Here is a 22,634-nt window from a genome sequence, read left to right as displayed (position 1 = left end):
AAAATTGCTGCCTCATCCTAGTGGTCTCCCATTAGGTGCCAGTTAGGTCCATGCTTGGTTGAACCAGAAGTGTCTCACCAGGTGGGGCACTGCTGCTACACTCATTTTCTTGCAGGTGGGTCACTGTTGCTTATTGGAAGGTTGGGAGGGAGGTGGAGGAGAGGTCAGTGCAGTGCATGCACACTGGCAGAGCCAATCCAACACTCCTGCTGATGCATTTGCACTGTGCTAGCCTCCCCATCACTATGACCCTCCTCCTCTTAGCAACAGCAACCCACCTGCCTTGAGGCTAGAATCTCTGGCCAACCCTATCTGGGTTGAACAATACTATTGGGAGCTCCTAGACTCCTAGGGCTGTGGATTGGTGCTGTTAATCTTACCCAAGACAGACCTCTGGATGTCTAGACAACATTTCTAGTCCCCCGGCATCAAAGAGGGAACACACACAATTCTACTTTAGCTTGACTTATTCTGCATTCTCTATGAAGAAGCACAACACAGGTGGAAGCGGGTGATTCATAGGGCACGGGGTCATCCCGGAAAAGGGCTACCTCACCTACAGACAAAATCACAGTAAAGTTTAGTCGTCAAGGGCAAACCTGGTACAGACAAGCTTTAGTTTTCAGGAGGGACAAGCAAGTGTTTGTTTATCCTAAGTGTACAATTTTGAAATGCAGTTTTCAACCAAGAATTGGAAAACTCATCAACCACCACCTTGAAGAGTCTGTCTGAATTTCAGGAGCCTGCTCTGTTGACGAGGGAGATGGCAAGCTGCCATTTTCTTGAGATGTGACATGCATGCATTAGAGGAAGGGGAATCCATCCAGAGAAGTGATTGAGAGGGTCTGGGCATCAGCAAATAACTAACTGCTCTGCTGCAGTGCCTCTGCAATGAGATAGCCTCACCTTCGCTGAAAATTAATGTCAGAAACTGCTGACTCAAGCCAGAATAGAGATTTGGAGGAAATACAGGATTCTAGTTGGCTTCTCCAGGCATCACAGGGCAGTGGAGCTACATAAATTAATTAGAAATGGGGGTGGGTGGGTGTTAAGTTGCAGAAAATCAGTTTCAGGTAAAAAAAATAATTAAAGCAGAGGAATCTAACTTGGGGGGGGGGATTGAACAAGGAGCAGAGACAGTGTTCAGGGATTGATAAGGGTAGTTCTTTGCTCATCCTAAGAGTTAGAATTAGTGCTTTCCCAAATTTCCCCCCTTTTTGCATTTGAAATGGTCTTTGAAAATTATCAAAGGGGACATGATTTTTTAGTGAAATATTCATGGGTGGGATGCAGAGTTTTGTTGTGGTCGTGATATTTTAAAGGTAGAGGGGTTGGGTTTTTTTGCATCATGAAGAACAGCTAGCCAGGGATCTGAAGAATGCTGGAGAAATGCTTAATAGAAGGAAAATGCACACTACCCACAGGCACCTTATAACAATAGCTTACGCTCAGTTTCACACCCACTGAAATTCTGAATAGATTATAAAGCATCCTGATAACATGGCAAAAACATAGACTCCTCTATCATGGGAGAAAATAAACTTACTCAGAAATTAGAGGACTGGTTATGTCACACAGTATTTACCATCACAGGTGCATTTCGTATGGGAGAGCAGTCAGGGACTGGTTGGACGCAGAGGAATGGTGGGAGGAATCAGCTGGGGAATGCCCAAGGGAAGAAGGCTTAGAGCTCAGGGATTGGTGGTGGGACGATGATAAGTGATCAGAGGGAGAAGACTGGGGGAGGAGGTGTCAGAAGCTGAGGAAGTAAGAGGCCTTAGTGAGCAGGAAGAGTCTGTGGCAGGGAGAAGTCTAGAAGCAGAAACAGAAGCAGAAGCAGGAGAGGAGAGAGACCAAGAGGCAGAGAGTCCAGCTGGTGAAGGGTGTCTAGCCCTCCTGCTGCAATAAGCTCCCTTTCCCCCAGATCTCACAGAACTAAAAGAGACATGAAGCAGCAAAGAAGATCATGCAGGCACAGTCTCATATTTCTGGGGAGGAGGGGACTGTTATGGGAAGGTGGATACCTTCAGTCTCCTCAACTGCTTTGTAGGAGCAAGACCCTGAAGAAGACCTGACACTCCTGCGCAGATCCTGTTTCTTCTAATAAAGAGTTCACTTACTTCATGTGAATTACTACTGGCTTGCTCCTGACATATAGTGGGGCGCTTGCAGGAAATAATGTTGTCAAGGTCCACAGTTCCTGACATGGAATTATAATTCTTACAGTGTGATCCTAAAGGGGATATATGATGTAAGCCTCAAGTTCTGCTATACAATGTTTGTCTTTCCATTGGAAACAATCATGCTCAAGAGTGTGACTATATCTCTGTACAGGTTTGGGGCAGCATGTCAGGAGACCAGGGCAGAGGACTTTGAATCCAAGCTGTTTCTCAGAATGCCTCTGGAAGCCCCTTTTTTTACCCTACTGATGGCAGAACTCAAATGTCCATTGGGCCAGCATGTTTGAGAAGATGGTGGTGGCAGGGAGGTCCAGCATCCGACCCACCTCTCTGTTTAGAGCTCTGAATGCAGTGTCAGAGGGGTAGGTCCGATTTATCTTACTCCCCCAGGGACACCCAGGGAAATCACAGGAATTCACATATTGTAATGTCAAGCTCAAAGACAAAGTAAGTACTGCAACCCAGGATACTCTTATCCAGCTCAGGATATCTAAAGAGCTTATGCACAGATGCAAAGAGTAATTTTTAACTTACATCTATTTTAAGTCATTGGCTTTTTAGTCCATCAAGCACCATCTCTTGAGCCCAGGTAAGGTAAAGGACCCCTGACTATTAGGTCCAGTTGTGACCGACTCTGAGGTTGCGGCGCTCATCTCACTTTATTGGCCGAGGGAGCTTCCGGGTCATGTGGCCAGCAAGACTAAGCTGCTTCTGGTGAACCAGAGCAGTGCACGGAAACGCCGTTGACCTTCCCGCCAGAGCGGTACCTATTTATCTACTTGCACTTTGACGTGCTTTCGAACTGCTAGGTTGGCAGGAGCAGGGACCGAGCAACGGGAGCTCACCCCGTCGCAGGGATTCGAACCGCCAACCTTCTGATCGGCAAGTTCTAGGCTCTGTGGTTTAACCCACAGCACCACCTGCGTCCCAGGTAGTTGGGTTTTAAAACCAATTTAATACAGTGCAATCAGTTCCTACCTTGAAGGACCTTTAAAAATACTTACAATTGGTGCCCTACTCCTGAAGCAAACTGTGGCAAGGTTAAGCAATGCTGCTGATAATTGGGGGGGGGGGTGGAGATGCAATAGGAACAATAAAATGAGAGGTCACAGCTGATTGATAGCACAGTTGGACAGATGCTAGGCTGGCATGTATTTATCACTCAGCAATTCACCAGGTAGGTCAATGGGGGATATGAAGCCAAGGTATATTTATTTGGGCCAGGGAACTGAGGAACCCAAAAGCAGGCCCCATTACTAAACCACGACTCCAATGTAGTGAAAGTCCTTCAGAACAACCGTTTGTTTTAAATATGGCTGGAGAGAGCAGTGCTTCCCACCTGAAAGTGGAAGGAGAGGATTCCTCCCCCTCCACCAATTGCATTTGGCTCGCTTTTTACCAAGACAGGAACAAGGAGGGTTACATGTCACCCGGAGTCACTGGCACAAATCCCAAGCGTCAGAGAAAATGACTTTCTATTTGGGGGTGAAAAGAAGGGAAATCTGACTTGACACATTTCAGTCAAAGACAGAAAAAAAGAACAGCCAGAGGGCTTTAAGGATGCTGCATGTGTGCATGTGATAGGCAATACTCTCTGCTGCCAATAATCTGATACCACAAATAGGGAGTAAAAAGGAAGCACGGAAGAGCAGAGCTGTTCGCATGTCAAGCAGCCGTCAGTGCGAAGCAGCATCACTTCCTCTTTGGAGTCAACTGAAAATGCACACACACACACACACACACACACACACAGACCATCAATCTGGCTCATCTCTTCATATGAACATAAGAGCAACCTTACTGGATCAGGCCCAAAGCCCATCAAGGCCACATTAACACCATACATTTAAAGCATTAAGATACCACGACTTTTTCCAAAGAAGCTATAGTTGGAAGCTGAAGTTTGTTAAGTGTGATGAGAGTTGTTAGCAGATCTGCTGTTCCCTTCAGAGAGTGGTTTAACTATCCGTCTTTACAAGGAACTGCGAGGGAAATAAGGGCCTCCTTATAAGTCATTCATTCATTCATTCATTCATTCATTCATTCTCTTTGTGTGCTGCTCCCCCCCCCCCCCCGCAATACAAATCATGCTCAAAGGGTCTTACAGTGGTGCTTTGGGTTAAATACTTAATTCGTTCTGGAGGTCCGTTCTTAACCTGAAACTGTTCTTAACCTGAAGCACCACTTTAGCTAATGGGGCCTCCCACTGCCGCCGTGCCGCTGGAGCACAATTTCTGTTCTCATCCTGAAGCATAGTTCTTAACCTGAAGCACTATTTCTGGGTTAGCGGAGTCTGTAACCTGAAGCGTATGTAACCTGAAGCATATGTAACCTGAGGTACCACTGTACAAGCAAAGCAGGAATCATTTCAAACCTACACTACAAAAAAAATCCCATAATAATATAGCGCCCCTAACAAACTATATCTCCCAGCATTGTTTGGTGGAAGCAGTGACTGCTTAAAGTGAATGAATGAAATCTTTATTGCTAAAAGCTATAAGCTGTTACAATTGGTCACAAAGCGTAAAATACAAATATTTAATTTAAAACTGAACAGCAACAACAGCAAAGCAAACATATAAAAATGCAAAAATCACACCTGTATAAGTTAAGCTCTCCACTTCTCACACTCCCCCTTATGATACTTTTATTGGTGCCTGGCTCTCAACTTACTTGCAGCCAAGGCAAATTTTGCAACCTGTGCAGTAATAAATACATTACTGCCAGCCAGCAAAATAGAGATTTGCTCAAGGGGAGGTCGGTTGGAGAGAGAGCAAAGGATGTAATCAAGGAATTTTTGTCTAGGGGATGTATATAATGGGCATCGTAACAAATAGTGTTGAATGTTCTTCACATCTCCCAACTATTATTGTATGGTTCAGAGATTTGGGGATATAGTAATGACTGCTTAAAGTAGTATCACAGTGCTCCAAATGTATGGTGTGAATGTGGCCTTAGTCCAGTTCTCACAATGTCCAACCAAATTTATCTGGGGTGCCTGCAAACAGGACCTGATAAACTTGCAGGCTAGTACAGCTGATGACAGCATGTTTGTTTGCTCTTCAGGAAGCACAGGCACCTATTATTATTATTATTATTATTATTATTATTACCCCACCACTCTGGGCGGCTTTCAACAAAATATTAAAAATACAATAAAACATCAAACATTAAAAACTTCCCTAAACAGGGTTGCCTTCAGATGTCTTCTAAAAGTCAGTTTATTGCCTTGACATCTGCTGGGAGGGCATTCCACAGGGCAGGTGCCACTACCGAGAAGGCCTTCTGCCTGGTTCCCTGTAACTTCGCTTCTCACAGTGAGAGAACCGCCAGAAGGCCCTCGGCACTGGACCTCAGTTTCCGGGCTGAATGATGGGGATGGAAACTGCAGTAAGGCTGCCAAGCAGAAACTACTGTTGAGATGATTTGCAGAATGAAATAAAATACTTTCCTTGACAAACATCACCACCTTGGAAGTGAGGCAAGAATGATGAATATTCTGCAGCCCATCCATGTAAAATTCACCAAGACTTTTTTCCCTTCTTTGACAATGTTCAAATGTAGTTTCTTTTCCCATTCATTGCTGGATAATTGTTGAGGAAAACCATGGGATAAAATTTCATCTCCACACCAGTTTGAACTGTGGAAGGCAGAACTACAGAAGGACTGTGGCTCCCCCCCCCCCCCAAAAAAAAACACAAATAGAAAGGAATTTTATTTACTGTATTACTCTTGTTTTGTATCTGTGTTCTTACTCCTGAATGCTCAGGGCAAAACACATGGTTTACTCCTACATGGTCTCCACAGTCAATGGTTGGAAAAGCTGGCAGCTTTCCACGCACAAGGCTCCAGGTTCAATGCTACCCATCTCCCCACAGCTAGGAAAGATATCAGCTTGAAACCCTGGAGAGCAGCTGCCAGTCAGTGCAGAGAATACTAATGGGTGAATGGTCTGATTCAGTATAAGACAGCTTTCCATGTGCAGCACTGTGGGCACTTAGTATCATGTCTCCAGCATGGATTTCAATGCTGCAACATCTCTGGTTGTATTGAACTGTCCTCAGGTTTATCAGTTTTCTGAAGATCATCTAAGGTATCTGTGAAGCAATCCCACTGGTGGGAAAGTGTGGGGGAGGAAACACGTTTTTAGTTCATTTTAGCCACAAATAGGAAGGGAATCCTCTGGATATATAAATCGTTCCAATACTTCTCTCTATGCAATTACTAGCTGGCACTAGCAATTCTCTCAAGGAAAAAGAAAAGATCACAAAATCAATGTTGCCTTCAAGCTTGTTCATAGACTACTCTGGATGTCTTGCATCAAAGAGAGAAAAAAGAGGGGGGGGGCAGATTCTCCTCAATAGAGGTGTGAACATTAAGCCAATTGGCCCTCATTCACATTCACACACTCTTCTGTGGCTGAAATGTTGATTTCTGGATTTTATCTTATTGTTTTGGATGATATGATGATGATTACTATTCAGACAATTTTTGTTTCTGGTAGAGAACTTTTAAGACTTAACTTAGTTATAGGTGCACCTGAGTGCAACAGAATATGATATGCAGAGTCAAAAAGATGTTCAAGATCAAAACAGCCAGTTACCTGTCAGTTTCCAATGAGGTATAAAGGTATTTTCAGCTTCAAAATTGGTTATGAGAGGGATGGCTCCATTCTTGTTGCCTAAAAAGAAAGTCAGGAGTATGTCTTTTTAGAACTTGATGACATCATACTGAGAGATGGGAGACCACACAAACAAATGACCAACTTTAATATAGATGGGCAGAGAGAGGCCTTTCAAGATAAAGAGCATACATTTGGTCTGTAATTCATGTCCTTTGCATGTGTCACTCATGGGCAGGGCATTTCCAAGTACAGGAAGGGCCAAAGCAAAGTGGCAGAGCACCTGCCTTGCATGCAGAAGATTCAAGGCTGAATTCCTGGCATCTTCAAGTAGAACTGGGAGAGATTCCTGTCTGAAACCCTGGACAGCTGCTGCTGGGCCACTATAGACAGCACTGAGTCACATGGACCAATCATCTGACTCAGTATAAGGCAGCTTCCTATTGTTGCACACACCCCAATCTCTGAGCATAAGGGAGTCCAGGGGTTCTAGCACTTACTCAGATTTCAGTTTCCATAGAATGAAGGTCAGTTGAGACTGTGGTGTCTTTAGGGCATATGAATTTATTTTGTGTGTGTGTGTGTGTGTGTGTGTGTGTGTATAAACATCTGAGCACAAGTTGGATGGGCTCACAGCATTAACCCTGCAACAGATCTTGCCTCCCCATTAAATTCCCAGAGGATCCCCAAAACAGAGTTTTGGGTTCATCACAGAGCACTACAAGCATCTGTGTCTCCAGCTTCCAGCATCAGCCAAAATCCACACATAAAAACTAACTCCATTGGCCTATTGTTTTCCTTCCTAGGATGACATGGTCTCCCCCCAAATGAGGTGGGTGGAGAAATGCCTATCGCTTTCTGGAAGAATGTTCAGTTGCCACTATAGCCACACATCTCTTTTTAGCTAACTCTTTAAGATACCATTGCTTTAACAAAGGATAACAGGTTTGGAAGGGACCCAAACCTATATCACTATGAGACTACAGTGGTACCTCGGTTTACGAACTTAATTTGTTCCAGAAGTCTGTTCTTAAACCAAAACCGTTCTTAAACCAAGGCTCACTTTCCCTAATGAGGCCTCCCGCTGCCAGTGCCCTTCCACTGTTTGGCTTCTGTTCTTAGACTGAGGTAAAGTTCGCAAACCAGGATACTACTACCGGTTTTGCAGAGTTCATAAACTGAATAGTTCGTAAACAGGGCTGTTCTTAAACCGAGGTACCACTGTACTCCTATGTTCCTGCAGACTGCAGCGGGCCTTGCTTTTACCTGTGTCCCCAATGTCAGGTTGTCTTTCAAAACAAAAAATGTGTGCAGTTGTCTGCATCCACACTTGGCATCCCAGTCATGTTCCTGCATGTAAGGAGGAGCTAATGCAATGTCCCATTCACCTGTGCACAACCCGCGCTAGTAAAAAGAAGAACCAGCATCCGGTGCATAGCTCCACTCCAGACTGCACTTAGGTATGCCATTTGTCCTTTCAGCTGAATTCCAACCAGTGTTGTTAGGTTAGGGTTGCCATATTTCAAAAAGTGTGGAGCTTTTTAAAGTTTTGCCCAGAGTTGTTGACCTTTTTTTTTTTTTTTTTTGACGAAGTCTCACCAGATTTCCCTGGACATCTTACTGATTTCTGCCCCGACGGGTGGCAGCCCTGTGTTAGGTACTTGGTACTACTTAAAGGACTTTAAGGACATGGTCAAATTTGCATAGAATTTGCATATGGATAATTAGATGCGCAATAAATGTATCCAGTGAGTGAAGATGGTGGACTTTGAAGTATAAATAATAAAATCATTTTTTTCAGTTACAAAAGGAAGAGAAAGGGGCATGGGATCTGGGTACTGTAAAAAACTTGGGGCTCACCTCCATGAGCTTCCCCTGAGCAGCACCACTAGTTCCAATTCATAAAAGAAGAAAACAAGAAGAGCCCTGCCCAGTTCTCTGGGTGGCTAACAATAATAATGAAATATTATCATGCAATTAAAAATCACGAGGACAAAAATGTATGGTGAAATCCTATACATGCTGACTTGGGTGCCTGATTAGATGCAATAGGCCTTGCTTTGGTGCACCTCTGATTCCTAAGATATTGTTCAATTTTCAGGATTTGGAAATTCCACAGCCATGGCCTATTGAAAGTATGCTCAAACTCCAGAGGCCTATTTGGAAACAAAAAGAGGCAAGCTGTTTCTATCTATTTGTAAAAAGTGTGCATCCATCACAAAAATATGTATCTTATTGATTAGACTCTCCCCACCGCCAAAGGCACCAAACAGATTTTTGCCTTTGGGGCACATTCAAATTAACCTCCCTGTGCCACTCAGATGAGATGGCATCCACAGCCTGACTTTAATTGGGCCAGATGTTTCCAAAAAGAGCAATCAACATCCTGACTAAACATTCCCAGATTTCATCCTGCCAAGGCAATTGCTTTAAAAAAAAATTAAAAAAAAATGACACATATCCATAGCTAAGCAAGGGGAGGAAGCAAACTGTTGAATTATGAAAGAATATGTTCAAACAATGAATGCAACATGTTTCTAGATTCAGGCATAGATGAAGGAGGACAGTAACTCAAATTGATTTACTTTGGCAAAGCTTTATTCAGTCAAAGGTTTGTCCTGTGACTATTAACTGAACATCGAAAGCCCTGATTTCAATAAATCATTTTAAAAGCTTCTTCTAGTCTCCACCCACTCACATCCTTGTGATGTCTGTCTGAAAGGTCTGCTAAGTATTATAATTAGTGCTGTGCTGAAAATGGTGTGTGTTGCCATTCTCCCTCAATTAAGAAGGAAATAAATTTGCTTGAGACTTATGAAAGGTGAGAGAAATTGTAGGTGGAATTCTCATGGGTCAAGTGTGGGGTGTTTTTTATCCATGTGCATAGCATAATTTCAAAATGGTTTAGGGTCTTCCTTCCTTCTGCAAATCATCTCTCCGGTGGTCTGCATTCGTCAACATTCCCAGGAGCCCACACTTCCTGAAAATCCTATGATAGTTTGGGCAGGACATATCTGTAAGCAGCTAGTGAAATTGTCAGTTGTGTTTCTGGCAGCTGTTGGTTGCTGTTTTGTTGAGGAAATTCTATTTTTCTTTCAAAGAAGTTAGTGTGGATTGATTTCCACCCCAAAGAAACTAAAAGTAAAGACTTCTCTGATCTCAGGTGCATATAGGTACAGAGGAAGCAGCATTGATCCATCTATCTTAGTATTATCTACAATGACTAGCAGCAGCTACCCAGCTTTTGCATGCAGGCAGGAGTTTCGCTGAGCCCTGCCTGGAGGTGCCATGAATGAAACTGGAACATTGTCCTTGCAAAGCAGGTGCTCTACCACTGAGCTATGGCCTTCCCTGCACTTGATAACCAGAATCATCAGCTTCTTTGGGCTTCAACTAAAGCCCAGGGGAAGAGACTGTGTGATAGCTTTTTCCTTTGTGCTTCCTCACCTTGGATCAGGAAGTGTGGTCATCTGAGGAGAACACAAAGCCCTAGAAAAATGGCTGAATGGAAGGAAAGTGTAAGCACCACCCTCAGCCACATTGTACCAGAGAGGGAAGCTTAACCCTACAGCTGCCAAAAGTATAAAGATATTCTAAATATATTCTAAAGCACTCCAAGAAAGATGCAGGATAAAAATAAAATAAACCAGGAGCCACTTTTGTAAGGGAAGAAAACCTGGGGGGGGGGGGGGAATAGAGGGCAGGTTTCATACAGAAGTGATTACCATTTTACAAGCAAAATAGCCATAATTGCAAGCACCATGTTGATGGTTGGATTCAGTGCTATTTATTTTGGAAAAAAGGTCCTAGAACTCACCATGAACTCCTCCCTTGTTCTCTTAGAATGGCAATAGCTCCCACTTGAGAGGTGCTGCAACTGAGTTCTGGTGAGTTCCGGTTGAAGAAAAGCTGTTGTTAGATTATATACTGACAAAACATCAGGAAAGGGTACATACCCATTGTATCATCTAGAGGAACCCTACTTTGTCCTCACTGGTGACATGTAGCCTGAAGTTGACACCTGAAGAGTATGCCTTAAGAGGATGCTGGTTGCCGTGAAACTTTGCTAGGGGTCTGCCTTCCTTCCTTCCTTCCTTCCTTCCTTCCTTCCTTCCTTCGATTGCAAGATATCATGGAGATAAATTGGTCTCCAGGACCAGCAGAAGCAGAAAAGAAAAAGCAATTTCACAACACCTCTAGTTGATGTTATTAACATTTAATGGAATAACTTACAAGTGCTCCCCCCCCACCCCCGCTCCAGGAATCTGAAAGGAAAAGCAAATTGAATTCTTGAAACACAAATGATGACAATGTATAGACAATAACAAGTATATTCTTCTCCATGGAAGCCCAGGAGCAGCTTTCAGTATCCATCATCCAAACAATAAGCTTAATGATGACTTCATTATTGTTGTGCAGTAATAGTACAACAATATTGTATATAGTACAAGGGCTAACCGTAGCTCAAGAGGATGGAGCTGCATTTTATTATTTTTTTAAATTCCAGGAGTATGAATATTAAGAAGGAGGCATGGATTGCAGGGGTTTGGAGTTGATGACCCTTGGGGTCCCTTCCAACTATTATTATATTATTCTAATAAAAGAGTGAAAATGTAAGGTTTAGTAGCATTTTTCTCATCATCAGAGGAAGCTGTTGTGGCTTCTTTCTGCTTGTTGGTATTTCTGTGATGGTTACAATTTGTGTAAAAAGAAAATAATTATAATTAATAATAACAATAACAACAACAATAATATATTAAGCGTGGCAATGCCCCATTTTGAACAACCATATCTCATCATAAAAGTCTGAAATATGATGAGTCTCATGCCAGTACATGCAGTCCTTTCTATTCTCCTTTAACAGTGTGTCTGAATACAGCACAAAAGTTTCCAATTAACCGCATTTTCCTGTTTCATCTCATCTAGCAAACTATAGTTACTAGCTTGGGAACAATACAGGACCTTAAACCATCTCAAAGCTGCAGTTTAAGGTTGTGGCTTGTTCTGAAATTGGCAACTATTATTTCCCAGTTTGGGTAAAATCATCATTCATAGGAGACTTACACACCAGTAAGGAAGAATGGAAGTGGATGCAGAGACATACCCAAGGCTTAGTCATATCTTTGTTTATTAAGCTGAGAAATGAACATCCAAACACTGCCAGCAACTCACCTACATCCTATTATCTCAGCCTTTCTGCCACAACGGTGTTGTTCTGGGTGTCATAGAAAAACAAGGTAGTAGAGGGAACCAGGTTTGGAAGAGTCAGGGGGCTGTGGCATCAACAAATGAATGATGTTTAGATAGGGTTGTCATAAGTCCAGAATTTCCCAGACATAGCCAGAATACTGCAGTTGGAAGCAGTGTCTAGGTGGAAATTGGGGGGGGGGGGGTCCGTGAAAATCCAGACATGGCAATCCACATTAGCAGTGTTGTTTTTGGCGAATTTACTTAAAAATAGCTAAAAAACTTTGACCCCCCCCAAAAAAAAACCCAACACAAAAAAACCAAACAAAGAAACAAGCAAAAGCACTCAACAGCTTTTCTGGGCAGATTTTCACTGATTGAAATATGGCAACCCTAATTTAAAGGCAAGAAGTAGTGGCTGTGGAAAGAAGGTGAACTAAATGCTGGGAACAGAGAATAGTACAGATGAGTGATGCTAAAGTAGTCCAACCCGGTGCCTCCAGATGCTGTTGAAGAACAACTCCCATAGTTCCTATCCACTGGCCATGGGGGCTTCACTGATGGTGTTTGAAGTCTATCAGCAGGTGGAAGTGCACCTAGTGGTGCAGCAATAAAACCACCAGCACATTTGCAAAGCTAAGCATGTTCTGGTATGGATTCAAATTGGATGAGGGACAATATGCTGAGATTCCTGCATTTCAGGGGTTGGACAAGATGGCCCTGGGGTCCCTTCCAGTTCTAAAATTCTATGATTATCCTATCTTGATTCCATCCCTCATATCACTTGGATGAATAGGACCTCAAGTGGATGGCTTGCCTTATGTGTTGGACCAATGACCATTTGAGAGAGACCCATGGTTGTCATAGAGGGCATTAAGTCTCTAGCTGGCAGTAGCTTCCACATGGATATTGAAGTCACCTAGGAGTATTGCCTGGGGTCCTCCAACAATACCCCAGAGAAAACCTTAGCCAACCAAACCAGGGATATTGCTGGGCAACAGTAGACCAGCTGCATTCCCAATCTGTCTCTCTGACTTAAAAGCGGGTGCCCTACAAGTTGGTGACACCATCACTGCCTCCTGTGGAAGCAGCAGCCATTTTGGTTTGGCATCTGTGGCTCTTTTGACAATACAGTGGTACCTTGGTTCTCGAACTTAATCCCTTCCAGGAGTCCGTTTGATCAATGTACGGCTTCCAGTTGGCTGCAGGAGCTTCCTGTAGTCAAGTGAAAGCCGCGTCGGACGTTTGGCTTCCGAAAAACATTCACAAACCAGAACACTTACTTCTGGGTTTGTGGCGTTCAGGAGCCAATTTGTTCGACAACTAAGCCATTTGGGAACCAAAGTACCACTGTATATGAATATCAGAACCTCCCCCCCCCCACACTTCTAAGTACTGCTTCTTCCACTTTACATTTTCTGAATTACTTAGGCAAGAAATCTGACTTTCAACCAATTTGTTATAAAATGGCAATATTTTAGTTTGGGTTGGAGCTGTTGCAAAAAAAGGTATATTTTATCCAGGGTAAGCCTCGGAACTCCTGACTTAAATTGTTTAATTGGTACTTAATATAATATGTGGTGCCAGTTTCTCCTTCTTATTCAACAGCTTCATTAAGTTGTTCATTTATGTTGACCCATTTACCATATATGCTTTAATGAATTTGGCTGAAATATTGGTTAAGTTACTTAAGTACGTGTGGACCATGAATCTCTGAAACAGAAAAGCTCTCTGTACAATCTTAGGCAGCTTCCAAGGCTGTGCCCAAAATTATAGAAAGTGTTGCGTGGAATGAATTTATTTTGTTTCAGCAAACTCCAGTAGTAGATTTCAGAAAATCCAGAATGGATTTGCCAGCAGTAGACTGAGATAAAAATAGGGGATTCCCCACCCCCCATTTGCATTGTAATGCAAACCTACTTAATTGGTGCTTCCTGAACCAATACACAAACTGAATCACAGCTAACCTTTAAAATTCATGCTTCTGTGAATTTTGTATGCAGATCTCGAACCAAAAGGAAAAAGGGGGGGGAGGACAAAAGCTGTGTATGCTGTGGGGTGGGGATTGCATACCATCCTGCTCTCACAGTGGTCAACCAGATGTCTACAAAGAACTAGTATTGTATTTGATGGTCACTACTTGGCTTTACATAAAAAAAAAAACGAAGATCATGGCCACTGGGCCCATCACCTCCTGGCAAATAGAAGGGGAAGAAATGGAGGCAGTGAGAGATTTTACTTTCTTGGGCTCCATGATCACTGCAGATGGTGACAGCAGTCACAAAATTAAAATACGCCTGCTCTTTGGGAGAAAGGCGATGGCAAACCTAGACAGTGTCTTAAAAAGCAGAGACATCACCTTGCCAACAAAGGTCCGTATAGTTAAAGCCATGGTTTTCCCAGTAGTGATGTATGGAAGTGAGAGCTGGACCATCAAGAAGGCTGATCGCCGAAGAATTGATGCTTTTGAATTATGGTGCTGGAGGAGACTCTTGAGAGTCCCATGGACTGCAAGAAGATCAAATGTATCCATTCTTAAGGAAATCAGCCCTGAGTGCTCACTGGAAGGACAGATCGTGAAGCTGAGGCTCCAATACTTTGGCCACCTCATGAGAAGAGAAGACTCCCTGGAAAAGACCCTGATGTTGGGAAAGATGGAGGGCACAAGGAGAAGGGGACGACAGAGAATGAGATGGTTGGGCAGTGTTCTCGAAGCTACAAACATGAGTCTGACCAAACTGCGGGAGGCAGTGGAAGACAGGAGTGCCTGGCGTGCTCTGGTCCATGGGGTCACGAAGAGTCGGACACGACTAAACGACTAAACAACAACAACTTGGCTTGAGTTAGCCCATCATTGGAAGTACATGCAGTTCTCATTGCAGAGATAGTCATCCAAAGCCTGATTTCTTGCCCTGGTAGAAAATCTTATGAAAAGACAAAGGGTAATAAGGTGCAAAAGCAGGAGGGTGCTTTCAGTAATATTAATGTTTTCTACTAAATGTGGAAAGCAGCGAAGAAGAACCAACCACCAGCTCCTGAGGCAGGCTGTTCCATTGCCCAATATCACTTGCTGTTAGGAAATCCTTCCTAATATTTAGATTAAATATGCACACCTGCAATTTACGATCTATGCTCACTGCATTTTTGCAAGGCATCTGAGCTACTAGAAGCAATAACTGCCTCTAATAAATTGCTTTGTTGCATTAGTTATAAGAAAGTCTTACATTCAGAGAACATCAAACCACACTAGCTGAGTAGCTGACCTCACTTTATCTCCTATGCATATTTTTGCTTATTTTGGCAGAAGGCTTCTGATGTGTCATCCATTTAAAAACCAGTGGGACCATAATCTATAAGCATCAACATTGTCAGATTCCACCCCCCCCCTTTTGAATTAATTAATTGCTTTCCTTCCAAGTTGAGGAGCTGGAGCTTGACTCCTACAGATGTTGTCAGTCCCCAAAGATTCAGAGTTCCCGATAATTCATGTCCCTCTGCTGTCATTCTTAGAAGCACACTCTTCAAGGAGTGTCAAATGTGTGATGCATTGTGTTGCACTGCCGATGGCTGCTTCTCAAGCTAAGGAGACAGCTTCAATGCTTAAAATCAAATTCAGGGGTATATCATTGCTTTTTCCTGGATATTTGCTTGCCATGCATTCACCAGATTTAATTAAAACACAATGGCAAGGATTGAACTGAAATGACTTTATTATGACCTACAAATGGGTAAATGTGTCAGTTTTGGGTTCTCTCAGTTTCTCATTTTTCCAACCATAAGTTCAGTTTTCCACATGTCTACCTTTTTTTTTAATTACTCGAAGTCCTTATTAAAATCAATCAGCATTTTACTGCAAATAGCTCCTTATGTACACAATTTTGTAGGCAAGCTTGCCTAATATACATGTTATTGAATATTATTTCCCCTACTATAACACACTTTTGTATTGCCCTGGCAGGTGCATTCTGTAGCCTGTGAGAGTGGGGACAATAACTGGAGCAGGACACCAGGAGCTGAGTGAAAACTGAGCTAAATCTTTCTTGACTGCAGCATGCAGGAAGGGTTGGCATAGCAGTAGGGAGATTGGCATGGCAGTAGTAGATTAGCTGCTCATTGGTGGAATGGCACTCCATTGTGGTTGGAAAGCATCAAAACTCCCTCCATGGGAATTGAACCCTGCCATGGTGCAAGCCAAGCATGCAGGATCTCACAGCATGACAAGAGTGAGAGACTCCAACTCAAGCTTAGGGCATGCCATTGCAAATCCTCTCCTCGGGTCCCTTATGGGGGCCTTATTTACTACATTCATCCTGCCAAATGTCATTTCCATGATAAAGGAAGGATGGTGCTACAGTCTGACACCAACCCCACCTATCTATGCAGCCAATCTAGGAGGCCTGAACAAATATCTTCTAGCTAAGTATCATTGCCGCTATTCAAGAGGTGTACTCCATGTGCTCAGGCTTGAACAGGGGGTGATGGATCACAAGGCAAAGCATACCACCACTTTGTTGACTTGCCATCAAGCCACGTCCACTTTGTGGGGCTCCCAAGATCCCCTCCTTTGACAGGACTGCATCCACAATGACCAAACAATGTGTACATGTGACTGGCCATTGGTCAGGCTCCTGAAGTACCTGTGATGGCCACACCTTTGTGGGAACACAGGTCATTTTATTTCAGATAGATGACCAGCATTTTATGGGGCTCACAATGCCACATCTGCTTTTCAATCAGGGGACGCAGTTTGGACCATCTAGAGACCCAAGACATGTGGGCCTAAGATGAAGTCTAAGTTGATGCCACCACAGTGCATAATATTGTGCCCAATGAGCCAAGCCTGCTCCCAAAAAGATTACTGGTACCAGAATGTCCCTGAGATGGGCGCACATAGTTCTTATCTACACCTGAACACTAGCAGTCAATTCCTTTGTCTGTTCTTCATAAAACCCCCAGGATGCTGTAGAAGCAGCTACCCCAGTGCAGAAGAATTGCATCCCATGCACCTTGGAGGGAAGTCCCAGAAAAACTACCACATCTATGAGATTCTCCTTGATTGGCTGGGATACTTGAGGATGAATGAAGGGGGAAAGGGGTACTTAAGAAACAGCAGAGAAGGAAAATAGTGGCTATAAACACCCATAAAGAAAAGCAAGATTACCTCCCCACACACAAATTTCTACTTTAAAAGGAAAAATCGAACCTGGACACCATTCAACTCAGCACTAGTATCAATATATAAGACACATATGGAGTGCAAGTGGAAACGATATAGAGGGGAGCAATATGTTAGGCTTTACTTTCTAGAGGTTGTGTATGCCAAAGAGATTTGAAATCTGCTAAAAAATCAATAAAGGCATCAAGGAAATTGCTGGTGGGGTGAGCAGATCAAAAAGGTGATCAAGAGACTGCTGCCAAGCAAAGATGAAGTGTGTGAACACGCTCCATTCCTCTGGGTGGTATTGATTTAGAATTCTCCTGGAGATTGCAGTGTGGGTTGTTATGCATGCATGCATGCACGTGTGTGTGCACGAGCACACACACCACTTCCATGCATAATGAGTAGCATTACTTCCTTACAACTGTTGGTTATTTAATTAGCACCAGACCCAGGAGCTCATGAGGAAACTGATTTTCTAGATCCATTTAAAACAGGGTTTCAGCCCAGTTTCAGCACAGAAACTTCTTTGGTTGCCCTGTACCTCTGTCGGGAGAAAGTCTTGGAAAATGTGTCCCTATTAATTCTCCTTGACCTCTCAGCAGCTTCCTATACCATCATCGATGATATTCTTCTGGAGCAACTGTCCAATTTAGGGGTGGGTGACACCACTTTACACTCTAGTCCTACTTGGATGGACGTTTCCAGAGGGTGATGCTTGGGAACTGTTCTTCGGCCCCATGGAGCCTTCAGTGTGGTGTTCCTCAAGGTTCAATTTTTTTTTTTTTTAAGATATTTATTAAAATTTTCAAAATATTACAAAATGAAAAAAGAAAAAATACAAAATACAAAATAAAAGTAGTTAAAAACAACTCAATCTTTCCATTACTTATCTTTCATTGGCTTGTTTCCCGGACCTCCTCGTGCCTCCCTTTTTTGTATTCCAATTCAGTTTGTTAGTTCAGCAAATCCTTCCCCTCTTTGTTTATCCTAATCTTTAATCTTAAAATATTGTGACATTGAATTTTAACCTATTAATAATCCATTTTTCATATTCCCTTATAACATTACAGCTAAAAACCACTTAATTTCTATCCAACATCATTCTAACATTCATTAATTTTGCAATATTTCTGTAGATAGTCTTTAAACTTTTTCCAATCTTCCTCCACCGACTCTTCTCCCTGGTCTCGGATTCTGCCAGTCATTTCCGCCAATTCCATATAGTCCATCACCTTCATCTGCCACTCTTCCAGGGTGGGTAAATCTTGTGTCTTCCAATACTTTGCAATAAGTATTCTTGCTGCTGTTGTGGCATACATAAAGAAAGTCCTATCCTTCTTTGACACCAATTGGCCGACCATGCCCAGGAGAAAGGCCTTTGGTTTCTTCAGGAAGGTATATTTAAATACCTTTTTCAATTCATTATAGATCATCTCCCAGAAAGCCTTAATCCTTGGGCACGTCCACCAAAGGTGAAAGAATGTACCTTCAGTTTCTTTACATTTCCAACATTTATTACCTCGAGGTTCAATTTTATCCCCTATGCTGATTATCTTCTGCATGAAATCTTGAGTGGGGTTATCTGGAGGTTTGGAGTATGATTTCAGCAATATGCTGATGGCACGCAGCTCTACTTCTTTACATTTGCAGGTGAGGCAGTGGTTGTCCTGCCTTGGTAATGGACTGGATGAGAGCAAAAAAACAGAAGCTCAGTCCAGATAAGGCTGAGACACTGTTACTGGGTGGTTTACTAGACCAGACAGATGGGAGGTTGCCTGCTCTTACCTGAAGCAGCAGGTAGGTAGCTTGGGAGTAACTCTGGTTTTTTCGATTTTTCATTTCCCCCCCAGTCTTAAATTCAGTTCTCCACATTTCTGCAGCGATTTGTGCTGCAGGGGAAGAAATCTTCATGAAAAGTTATCAACATTTCAGTGTAAATTTATCCTAATATACATCTTATGTGGCTGTGTTTCAGTTCTCAGGTTGTTTAGTACTGTGTGAGTTAGGGAGATTCACCTTTAAATGCAAACTAATTTCTCACCCATCCCTTGAGCCCTATAGATTATAAGTACAAAAGGAAGGAGGTGGGGAATGTGAGTCAGAAATTGGAATTTTCTGTTGGAGCTAAAAGCAATTTATTAAAATGCTGTATGTGTATTTCTGCAAAGAGAAAGGAAGGAGTGGAGGATTAGTTAATTCAAGGTCCTGGCAATGGAAGGAACAAAAAGGACTTCTATAATCTATGGTATAGGGACGCGGGTGGCGCTGTGGGTAAAACCACAGTGCCTAGGACTTGCCGATCGTATGGTCGGTGGTTTGAATCCCCGCGGCAGGGTGAGCTCCCGTCTTTCGGTCCCAGCTCCTGCCCACCTAGCAGTTCGAAAGCACCCTTAAAGTGCAAGTAGATAAATAGGTACCGCTTTATAGCGGGAAGGTAAACAGCGTTTCCGTGTGCTGCGCTGGTGCTGGCTTGCCAGAGCAGCGATGTCACACTGGCCACATGACCCGGAAGTGTCTGCGGACGGCACCGGCTCCCGGCCTCTAGAGTGAGATGAGCGCACAACCCTAGAGTCTGACAAGACTGGCCCGTATGGGCAGGGGTACCTTTACCTTTATATAATCTATGGTCCCCATTATCAGAAGATAGTTGGAACTGTAGCTGTGCATGGGGTAAAGGTATTTGACAGTTATTCATCAGTTTCCTCCTCCAGCCCATGATTCTTTGGGGGAAGCCATGATAAACTGGTATATGGAGCTGATCTACATCTATGGCATATCCTTATGTCCTTAAAAGTAATCAAAGGAAGAATAGAGATCTTGATCGATACCCTTTCACACCCAAGTTCTCTGAGGTTTCATTGCAAAATGACAGGAAAACAAAACTATTTCCCAAATTAAAGACGGTAATCAAAGAAGATGAGCTTCAAAAAGCCAAAGCTACTCTCTTTGATCACCTCCTCACCTAGTTTTCCTGACAGTGTCTATAATAAGTCTTGTTAGAAAGTTATTTTAGATCAGACATAGGCAAACTTGGCCCTCCAGATGTTTTGGGACTACAACTCCCATCATCCCTAACTAACAGAACCAGTGGTCAGGGATAATGGGAGTTGTAGTCCCAAAACATCTGGAGGGCCAAGTTTGCCTATGCCTGTTTTAGCTGTTTACTATTCTGGTGTGTATCCCTTTAAGATCCCCAGAAAGTGGTTTGGGGTTTTTTTATGCCCTTAAACCTCTTTACTTGGTCACTGTCCTGTTCTACCTTCAGCTATTCAACCTGCATCATTTTTAGCATTAAAGAAGAAAGAAACCAAACACTTACTATAAAGCATCTAAGCACTTCAAACAGGATTCTCCCGGACTTCTTTCTCCATTCAGGTTCTTTCTGATCTGACAAGCGTGATCTCTCTTCCCTCCCTCTCCACACACACCCCTTTCCTTTCCCCATGTCTAATAAAAGGATGGCAATTTTCCCGCCTCCCTTTCTGGCTATCAGTCCCACATATATTTGGCTTTGGGGGATGTGGCTGCCTTGTGAGCTATGCAGGCAGGAGGGAAAGTTGAAACATTTTAAATGACCCAAAGAATTTTTTGTTCTCCGGGTATTTTTAGAGGCTCCACCATAGATTCTCCTATATTTAACGTCTCCTAGTTTTTCAGTCATTCTTTTATTTTCAAAGAGCCACTTCTTTTTCTTTTCTTGCTTTTAAAAAAATCATTATTACAGTTTTCCATGGCTGTAGCCGATGCTAATTCTACTCAAGAGTAGGCATACTGAAATTAATATTTATTATAAAAAATGAACAGAATATGATTAAGGCCACATTTACACCATAGATTTAAAGCACTATGGTGTCACTCTGAATAGACATGGCTTCCCCCAACGAATTCTGAGAGCTGTAGTTTGTTAAGGGTGCTGATAATTGTTAGGAGAAGTCCCCCTCCCATTACCCTCCCAGAGCTACAAGAATCAGTGTTCCCTGTGAAAAGGTTTGATTGTGAGTGAAGCCATTCTGGAAACTATAGCTCTGGGAGGGGAACAGGAGACTATGAAGAATTAAAATATTCTCTCATTCAAGGAGAAGGCAGGGCATTTTTGGTGTGTGTGTGTGTGTGTGTGTGTGTGTGTGATTTCACAGAACCTATTATTTTTGGAGAGGGTCCACAAATCTCCTTTTCTCATGCCACAAATTCTTGGCTCAGCCCTACATGTAAATGGGGAAATCCTTGCAATGCCCAGCACACTCCTGTGCAGAATCCGTTGTTGAGGGTTGGGCAAATTTTGCCTGAACATCACCTCAATCCTCAGTGAGAGAGGCCTAGGGGGGTCACACTTTGTCCCTAAGCCTGAAGTTATTCACCCCACAATACACACCTATGTGCTACATGTGCATAATGCATGGACAAAGGGCTTCATCTAGCTCCAAAAGTAGTGTTTGGAGTAGTGTTTGGCGTTAAGCTTAAAACATAAGAAGAGCCCTGCTACATCAGTGCAAATGTCCAAAGGTCCAACAGATGCTTCTTGGGTATTATTATTATTATGCATTTGTGGGTGCCATACCCCTCTAATACTTGTATTCAGCAAGTGTTGAAATCTAATCAAGTCAAGCTAGCTTCCTGGTGCGGAGATCACCTGGGTGTTGAGTCATTAAGAGAACAAAGGATCAAGGGGCTCAGTGTGAGATGGCGAATGGGTGGAACCCCCTCCCTCAACAGACAAAGCCAGTTTGAAGTAGAATTTTGGAGCAGTGATGTGACCAAGAAGCAAAGCAGCAAGCAGAGAGAGAGAACCATGCCGGATCTCTGCTTCAATCCAAGGCTGTTGCTATGGAAGAAACAAGACCCTTTTGGGGTGCTGATGATTTGAACCGCTCCATCACAGGCTCAGGACGCGGGTGGCGCTGTGGGTAAAACCACAGTGCCTAGGACTTGCCAATCGTATGGTCGGCAGTTCGAATCCCCGCGGCAGGGTGAGCTCCCGTCTCTCGGTCCCAGCTCCTGCCCACCTAGCAGTTCGAAAGCACCCTTAAAAAAAGCGCAAGTAGATAAATAGGTACCGCTTTATAGCGGGAAGGTACCGTATTTTTCGCTCTATAGGACGCACTTTTTCCCCTTCAAAAATGAAGGGGAAATGTGTGTGCGTCCTATGGAGCGAAGATGCCACAGCCCCGCGACCCTCTCCCGGCTGGAGAGGTGACACGCGGCTATGGCAGGAGCCTCTACAGCCGCACGTCACCTCTCCAGCCGGGAGAGCGCGCACGGGGCTAAAGAAGCACCCCGCGACCCTCTCCCAGCTGGAGAGGTGACGCGCGGCTATGGCAGGAGCCTCTATAGCCGCGTGTCACGTCTCCAGCCGGGAGAGCGCGCGCGGAGCTAAAGCAGCGCCCCGTGACCCTCTCCCGGCTGGAGAGGTGACGCGCAGCTATGGCAGGAGCCTTTATAGCCGCGCATCACTTCCCCAGCCGGGAGAGCGCTCGTGGGGCTAAAG

The 22,634-nt window shown here is 43.5% G+C and overlaps 2 long non-coding RNA genes across 2 annotated transcripts in view; one reads left to right on the top strand and one right to left on the bottom strand.

Annotated features, from left to right (window-relative positions):
• Nucleotides 1–22,634, top strand: part of LOC308468150 — a 56,003-nt gene that overhangs the window by 10,543 nt on the left and 22,826 nt on the right. The window lies entirely within an intron of this gene.
• LOC308468145 lies at nt 16,210–20,559 on the bottom strand. The gene is made up of 3 exons (XR_013981489.1): nt 20,469–20,559; nt 18,669–19,038; nt 16,210–17,909 (listed from the first exon to the last, which is right to left on the bottom strand). It is a non-coding gene; the product is annotated as an uncharacterized lncRNA (long non-coding RNA).

The sequence above is a fragment of the Podarcis pityusensis genome (assembly GCF_964106645.2).
Source record: "Podarcis pityusensis genome assembly, chromosome: Z".
Taxonomy (NCBI): Eukaryota; Metazoa; Chordata; class Lepidosauria; order Squamata; family Lacertidae; genus Podarcis; species Podarcis pityusensis.
This window is presented reverse-complemented; position numbering and strand designations above follow the sequence as displayed.